Source organism: Zingiber officinale, chromosome 7A (assembly GCF_018446385.1).
Source record: "Zingiber officinale cultivar Zhangliang chromosome 7A, Zo_v1.1, whole genome shotgun sequence".
Classification (NCBI taxonomy): Eukaryota; Viridiplantae; Streptophyta; class Magnoliopsida; order Zingiberales; family Zingiberaceae; genus Zingiber; species Zingiber officinale.
Window position 1 is genome coordinate 5,461,049 of NC_055998.1, and position 8,981 is coordinate 5,470,029.

Here is an 8,981-nt window from a genome sequence, read left to right on the forward strand (position 1 = left end):
GCAATCTTTCATTTAGAATCCTGGCCGAGAAAGGTACTTTCTCATCTGGATCTTCGGGGAACACTTCAGGTATGACAAGGGCCTTTCCCTTCTTCGAATTCCGCAGCTGTGAACTCTCAGCCACAGATGCTTGAGGTTGCTCCTTCTTAAGGCTTTGTGCTTGTGGCTCTGACTGATAATATCCTATGCCAGACTCACGATAAGGATGTTGAGGAAATACCTCAGGCTGCTTTCTTTTGGAACCCCTATCTGAAACAGGGAGGGGCTCCTTAGAAGCTTCAACAGGGGCTTGTCGCGGTCGTGAAACAGTTGCCTGTCTCTCCGAGGCTGCCAACCTTTTGGCCTCCTTGAATAGCTCATACTCTCCAGCGGTCATAATGACGTGAATGCGGCCAGACTCCTCCATCGTCACGTTCCGGATCAGGTTGTTGTGTTCCCACAGATGGCGCCAAATTTGATCCCATCCGGAAGCTGAGTCGGATGAAGGCGGGCCTTGTTGTACTAAAAGTTGACGGAAAGTCGTTGAGATGCTGAATCAGCGAGGTACCCCTTGGACAGGTTCGCACGGGCGATTCTACGGAAAGAAAGGATCAGGATGATGACACTACTGCTCTGCACACACTTAGACGAGTCACACGGTCGTTAGAGACCAGAAACCAGGGAAAAAGTCCCCGAGCCAGGCCCTCCGACCCTCAAGTCAGGTACTTTTTCCCCAGAAATCACAGAGAAAGCATGAAAAATAAAAGACTGGTAAGAAATGATGAGTGAGTGTCCCTGCGTAAGGGACAAAGCATCCCTTATTATACTGCAACTGAGGCTTCTGGAACCTGGCGAATGTCAGGGAATGTCGGATGGCAGACTTTGTCTAGCGGTGGTTGACATGTGGCTTTTTCTTATAGGCTGGCGGAGAAACCAAGAGGAGTATGAGCCTCCCACCGTTAGAATATTCCCTGACATGTGATGATTGTTCTCTGACAGGTGGTTATGATTCCTTGCAGGTCTGTTTGTCACGTAGTGTCTGGCCTACTAACCCACCTTTGTCTGCGTCATTCGAAGCATGTACATCCCGACGACTTGCTGATTCCCGACCGCCTATGCTGATTGCTATCCAAGGCAAGTATGTTCCGACCTGCACGCTGGGTCGGCTTCCTGACCTGCATCTGCCCGCTGTTATCCATGGTATGAACGTCCCGACCTACACGCTGGGTCAACTTCCTGACCTGCATCTGTCCGATGTTATCCATGGTATGAACGTCCCGACCTGCACGCTGGGTTGGATCCCTGACCTGCATCTGTCCGCTGCTATCCATGGTATGAATGCCCCGACCTGCACGCTGGGTCAGTTTCCTGACCTGCATCTGTCCGCTGTTATCTATGGTATGAACATCCCGACCTGCACGCTGGGTCGGATCCCTGACCTGCATCTGTCCGATGTTATCCATGGTATGAACGTTCCGACCTGCACGCTGGGTCAGCTTCCTGATCTGCATTTGTCCGCTGTTATCCATGGTATGAACATCCCGACCTGCACGCTGGGTCGGATCCTTGACCTGCATATGTCCGCTGTTATCCATGGTATGAACGTCCCGACCTGCACGCTGGGTCAGCTTCCTGACCTGCATCTGTCCGCTGTTATCCATGGTATGAACGTCCCGACCTGGACGCTGGGTCGGATCCCTAACCTGCATCTGTCCATCGGAAGTCTTATTTGGTATACCTATCTAATCAATAAGTTGGCCCCCTAGTCGCACCCAATCCCTGGTTATGCCTGACCCATGGGTCCGATCCTTAATTGTTTTTGGCCCTGTGGGTCGGGTCCATTTTTTATTCCCTTCGAGATCAGATCCGACCCAACTCATAAATACTGTCCTTTGACCAGCCCCTTAACTGAAGCTTTGACTTTAGTCACATGGGTCGGACTCTTGACCTCCCTGTAATTCTGATTCTTGACCTCCACGATAGCGTTGCCACAGAGGCTAGACTTCTGACCTCCCGGCTGGTGTAACGCTTGACCGGCCACGGAGGCTAGACTTTTGACCTCCATGCTGGCGTGACTTTTGACCCTTCTGTGGCTTTGACCACTTGCCAGATCATCTCACCGACCCCACATTCATGCACCGTATCAGTTAACATTCAGAGACAACATTATTGATTTCACAATATTATTGATTTCTTCGACCGAGTAGTTATTCGAACAAACCCTTAGGGGATCCCGAGTCCCGTAGTATTAGTAAAGCCCTGAGTTGTGTCGGTATCTTCCAGAGCCAAGTCTTCTTCATCACTCGGGGACAATGTAATCAACTATTTTGGCTGAGTAATCTAGCCGATCAGACTTAGCAGCTGACCATACAAATTGGACACTTGGTCCGGTTGAGCGGTTGAGTGAAGGACGAGTTCCCCAACAACATTCCTCAAATCCGACCTAGTTGTTCCTGTGAGCGACAACAGATCTGACTATGGAAGGGGCTCGATCGATTTGCCAACTAAGAATATTAAGGGCTTCTTAATCCAAGGGTCTCACATTCCTTGTTGACACTTTATGCCATGGATGATAGAGAATATTCCATATGCAAGCTGCACTCTAGAAGCTCCACTCTACCAAATGCAAAGATTGAAGGTCCATTTTGGAAAAAGCGCCAGAGCATCTTTATGGTATGTCTTTTTTCAAAAACACTTTGAGATTCATGCACAAAAAAATATTAACACTATAAAAGGGAGTCTTCATCTACAGGTGCAGGTACACTTACATTGCGTAAATGTCATACACAAGTTACATTACGCATCCACTATTCATCTATTGTTTACAGCTTCAATCGGTCACTGAGTTAAGCGTCAAAGTGTCTGCACTGGGGACCCCCTCTCTCGCCCGATTGCTGACGTCTTTTTGATATGCAAGGTAGCTCAGAGTCATTTTTGCCATGTTAGAGTCTTTACATGGTCAACATCAGAGCCACATACCCAGTATGTCATGTCCTCTTACTTCAGACAGGATTATATTTGGCATCGTCTATGGGAACTATGCCTACATCTGAAATGTGAAAATGGACAAGACTGGATGACTCACTATAGTAACTTTGTCGCAAGAAGATCTAGATCTGCTCATAGCCACCCAAGCGGCTAGATTAGTGCAACAACAACAAGCAGCGACCGGGTGTCATCTTCCCAACAACCCGGTTGTATTTGTTACTGGTTCTAAAGCAGAGGGTAGGACTCGAGTGGAGGGCCTGGCCGATTTCCAACCAATCCATCCTCCCCCCGCTCGCCTTATCGCAAGCACCAACGCATCCGACCAACCTTCTGCCTGTGCCCCATCGCCGATCGCATATCACCAGGCATTGTTCCACTCCCCTCTTGATGATATGGGCTAAGTGGAAAGGCCCCAGAGATCGTCTTCTAAAAATGCACTTGTCTGTGATCTGAGGAAAGGTAAAGCTTCGATGGCCAGCTGCTCTCCCAAGCAGGCGAGCATGCCATTTTCTCAAGAAACCTTAGAAGATAAATTACTGATCATTTCCAACCCTTGTCTATCAGAGAATATGAAGGAATGACCGACTCGGAGGATCACTTGCTCAAATTAAAAAATTCATCTATCCTCTATCAATATACGGACGGAGTTAAGTACTGAGTGTTTCTCAACACCCTTTCTAGCTGGCATGACCAAGTCTCAGACTCTCTAGTCGTTCGACCAAGTTATAAGTGAGTTTACTCTCATGCCTAAGTCTCAGACTCTCGAGCCGTTCGACCGACATATAAGTGAGCTTGCTCTCATGATTAAGTCCCAGACTCTCACATAGATCGATCGAATTATAAGTGAGCTTGATCTCATGACCAAGTCCAAACTCTCAAGCCATTTGGCCAAGTTATAAGTGAACTTGCTCTCACAACCAAGCCCTAGACTCTTGAGCCGTTCAACCGAGTTATAAGTGAGCTTGCTCTCATGACCAAGTCCTAGACTATACCGTCAATTGGCCTAGTTATAAGTGAGCTTGATCTCACAATCAAGTCCAAGACTCTTGAGTCGTTCGACCGAGTTATAAGTGAGATTACTCTCATGACCAAGTCCTAGACTGTCGAGTCATTTGATCAAGTTATAATTAAGTTTGTTATCACAACCAAGTTCCAGAGTCTCGAGAAGTTCGACCGAATTTTAAGTGAGCTTGCTCTCACGACCAAGTCCTTGACTCTCTCGTCGATTAGCCGAGTTATAAGTGACCTTGCTCTCACTTATAAGTCCCAAACTCTTGTGTTGTTCGGCCGAGTTATAAGTGAGCTTATTCTCACGACCAAGTCTGAGACTCTCGAGCGGTTTGGCCAAGTTATAAGCGAGCTTGCTCTGACGATCAAGTCCCAGACTCTCGAGTTGATCAACTGAGTTATAAGTGAGCTTGATCTCATGACCAAGTCCAAACTCTCAAGCTGATTGGCTAAGTTATAAGTGAGCTTGCTCTCATGATCAAGTCCTAGACTCTCAAGTCGTTCGATCAAATTATAAGTGAGCTCGCTCTCACAACCAAGTCCCAGACTCTTGAGCCAAATAGACAAGTTATAAGTGATCTTGCTCTCACGACCAAGTCCCAAACTCTCGAGCCTATCGGTAGAGTTATAAGTGAGTTTGCTCTCACGTTTAAGTTATAAGTTATCCCTGTACCTTTTGATTGTCGAGCTGCCTGTCTAAAACTTCTCTACCAACCAAGATAATACTTACATGAGTATCAATGAAGGCACAACACATTGCTAAGAAAAAACAAAGTGAAAAGATGCAAAGGAAAAATATATACATTAGAAAAACATAAGTCTTAAAGACATTACAAGGCCATATTACAAGGCTAGGAGGGTAGAACCTTGAAATGAAAAGTTTCTTCTAAAAAAATTATGCAAAATCGGGGAAGGCACCAGCCAAGATGATATCCAAAATCTTCTGACAATGTATAAAGTTCCTTGGGATGTCTGCCATCAGGTAGCCCCCTCCCTCAGCTACTTAATGTCCCCCTATGCTTTGTAGCCTAACATCTTGGAAGTTCGATCAGCGAGCATTTGATTGAAGTCCTGGAGTGCAAATACTCCACTCGAAACATCTCCAACCGATTGGGCTCCCCTACCTTGTAGCTTGTTAACTCGACCTTTGAGGCCTCCAGTTCGGCCTTTGAGGACTCCAATTCGGCCTTTAGGGCTTCTAGCTCAATATCCTTGGAGTCAATTGCTTATTATTTCTCTTCGAGCTGAAGTTCCTTAACAGTCTGTTCGGCCACTCGGCTAGCCTGCTCTGAGGCAAGTGCCATTTATGCTTCTTTAAACTTCTTAGCAAGGGTTCTGGCTTTCTTATTCTTCATATCGAGATCTTCTATAACCTTGACCTTCCGAGTATTCTCTGAGCAGAGGCGGGCATTGGAACTGTTTAGTTGTTTCTTGAGCCTCTCAATCTCATTCTCATGATCATGGACCTTATCTTTCTCTACAATAAGAGCCTGCTCAGCTCTTAACAATTGCTTTGACTAGTTTTCTAGCTCACTTTTCAGTTGACCTATTTCTGCTTGTAGCCGATCAGTCTGGTCTCGAGAAGTTCTTCTTCCCTCAACTGAGTACTTCATAGTTTTGTTTTCATGACTTAGCTTCACCAATTTTTGGCACATCACTAAGCCATTCACCCAAAACTGAGGAAAAGAAGGGAAAGCAGATTAGGACACATAAGGGAATGTAGTGTATAAGAATGAAAAATATTTACCGCGATGGCATCCTGGGAAAATTGATTGGCCAAGTCCTCGGGGGTGTTCGCTTCCGCACGCTCCGGGAGTCTGCCCATGTTTACGCTATTGGGCTGTATATTTTTATTAGATGTATGAGGGCAAGTGACTATAAATAGCTAGTAGAAATCCACACTTGTGAAGCTAACCTAGTGTTACTGTAACCTTCTTATGCTTAAACTATCTGCTCAGTCCTGGTGCGCCGGATTTCATCTTCAACTTTGATTTAGGAGTAGATATTATCTTGGAGTAAGGTTATGAGGATTCAATTGGAGGGGGCAATAAAAATGAAACTGGTGTAACAGGAATCACCCCAATTGGCAGCTCGGAGAGTGAGGGCGTCAGCTCAGACGATGCAGTAGTGGTCTGATCGGCCCCAACCGCTTGATGTATAGGGGTAGAAGCCTCTCCCCACTTGGATGTTGGGTGAGTAGGCGGAGTCTCAGTGGAGATTAATTGCACAAGTGTAGCCGATTAGATAGGAGTGGTCGATTGACATCTCTTGTGTCACTGACGAAGAATCAGAGGTTCTCTATGTAAGTACCACAGATTAGTTTTGATGTAGTCAATCAGGTTAAATTAGGTCTTGTATATTTGATCCTTGTGTCTAAGTGTGCAAGAGCTTAGGAACACAAGAAGTCAACCAGAACACGCAGCTAGTAAGAAAGATGGCACGGGAAGGGAGTTGACAAGTCCGGTGCATCTGTGGGACGAGATGCTACGGAAGAATATACCGGTGGACAAGAAGGACGTGCATGACATTCGAGGGATGAGAATTCAGGGAAGAAGTTTGCCCGAGGAGAAAGTCAAAGTTAGGTTCGGATGAACTCAACTTCAATTAATCGGAACATCACCTATGCGGAGAAGATCAACTTGGAGGTTGATCTACTTCATAGAGGGTGCCTCCAAGAGGCTTGGAGGCACCCTCGCACTTCAAGGAGAAGGCGCTCCAATGAAACTAGAGGTATCCTAATGCCATCGTATGGAAGGTTGATCTACTTCATGGAGGGCACCTCCAATGGCTTGGGAGGCGCCTCGCATGAATAGTGTGAGGCACCTTCAAGCTCATTGAAGGCGTCTCCAACCGAGTATATCCGTTAGCAGCGACCGTTACGTTGAGGATAAAAGTTTATCCTCTTGGAGGCGCCCTGGATCCTCTTAGAGGCATCTCTAAGCAATAGTAACTTTTTTCAAGAAACTATAAAAGACCCCCTGGAGCTAGAAAATATTCAACAATTGAACAACTTTTGTAACTCATTCCTAGTCCTTTTATGAGCCTTCAAAGAGTGTAAGAGACTTCTCCGCCTTCAACAAAGGAGATTTCTAGTGGAGCTCTTTTCAACACCTTAAATTAACAACCACCTAAATTATAACCAAGTAAATACTATAGTCTCTTTTCTTTTTTATGTTGTTGTTGATTTTAATTAATTATTCTTAACTAATTAAGTCCAAAGATCGAGAAAGGTCAGGAAATTCACCCCTTCTTGTCAGCCTCTTCACGCACCAACAATTGGTATCTGATGTGACCCATATTGCATGTCACGTGGCACTTCAAATTAATTAATTATTGAAAACTCATATCAATTCTAGATGAGATGTAGTATAGGGTCCCAAGTCGTATTTTCCCAGGATAGCTAACAAATGTGTGTGAATTCTAAATTAAAAGCTGTTTTTTGGTTTTCTAATGACAATAGGTGCCTTGGTTTTGATCTAACTAAAAGAAGGTGTCCAAAAGTTAAACTAACAATATGTATCTAATCATGCTAGCTCAATTAAAGAATAGTAAGTATCTTCAATTCGAATTAAGCAATTTTTGATCTCTTTCAGTAGATCAAATATATGGACAAAGAAATTCAAATTTGAACTCGACATGGTACACTTATTTGAAATAAGAACCTAACTGCAATTGCTTATTCCATTCAAATTGCAAAGAGCCAAAGGTAAGATCAAGGATTTCATATACAGTAAAGTAATGGATGAAATGCAACAATTAAATTGCAAAGATTCTTGGATAGAATGAAAATTGGAAATGCAAATAATCAGATCATCAAATTTAAGCAAAGGAATGAAAAATTGAAGATAAAGAAAATGTTCCTCAACCCAAATCACAGATCGAGCTCCTTCTTCCTACTGTCAAACAGAAACGGTCCTGGGAACCACCCTTCAAACAATTGACGAAGAAGATCCAAGCTTATAGTTAATGCAGATGGCGCGCATAACTCCTAGGTACCTCCCTTCAAGCTCGTGATCAACTGGCTATCTCAACGTGTAAAGAGTCAGAGGTTGAAATTTGGTAAGCGATTGACCAGAGTGATTGATCTGATCAATCCTGGTGTCGCTGATTAAATGGAAGAAGGAAATAGATTGGAGACGCCAGGAAAACTCCGTCAGAACCTTCGATGGCTAGTGGAAATCATAGATCGAGGAAACACCCTTGTTCTGTGACTTAGCAAAGGAATGCAGAAAGCAAAGTCGTGACGTGGGAAACTCCTCGCCTCGCGCTCTACCCCTTTTAACGTTGGTCGTTGGTAGCTCGGAATTCACCGTCGACGAAGGAACTAGCTCTCAGATCTGGAATGATAAACAGAGCTCCGCCAAGTGTGCCTTAGGAAGAGACTGGCACAATGAACAGTGGCGAAGCCACTGTTTATCCGTGAGAAATTTTGGTTTTAAACTTCTGATTTGAACCAGTTCAATTTAGATTAGGGATTTGGTATAGAGAATTGATTTAGGCTTGAATTGAGTTGAGCTCCCTTCTTCACTTGGATGATCCCCTTTGATTAAGTTGGTTGAACATAATTCTCCAAGTGTGAGTCCACCTTCTCTTGAATCATGTACCAAATTGAACCAAAATCAATATCCTACAAGACCAAGTTCAAAATGTAAGGAATAATTATAGGGGATCTTGTGACCAGTTAGAAGGGGGTTGGATAGACGGCGCCCCCAAATTAATCGTTTCTTCCTACACTTGTTAGTTATGCAGCAGAAATACAAACAAACAAGTAGAAATCTAATCTAAATACAAGACAAGAAATGAAATGCAAATCGCTAACACGTTGTTTAACGTGGTTCAGAAATTAGGGCTCCTACTCCACGACTGCCCGTAAGGTGGGCGATCCCTATCCGTCGGTGGATTAGCCCCCGGTAAACTCCGGCTATCTCAAGTCGCTCCTTGTAGGTGGAGAAACCTCACCACAACACTCACAAGCACTTGAGAACTAGTAGACTACTAATTAGGGT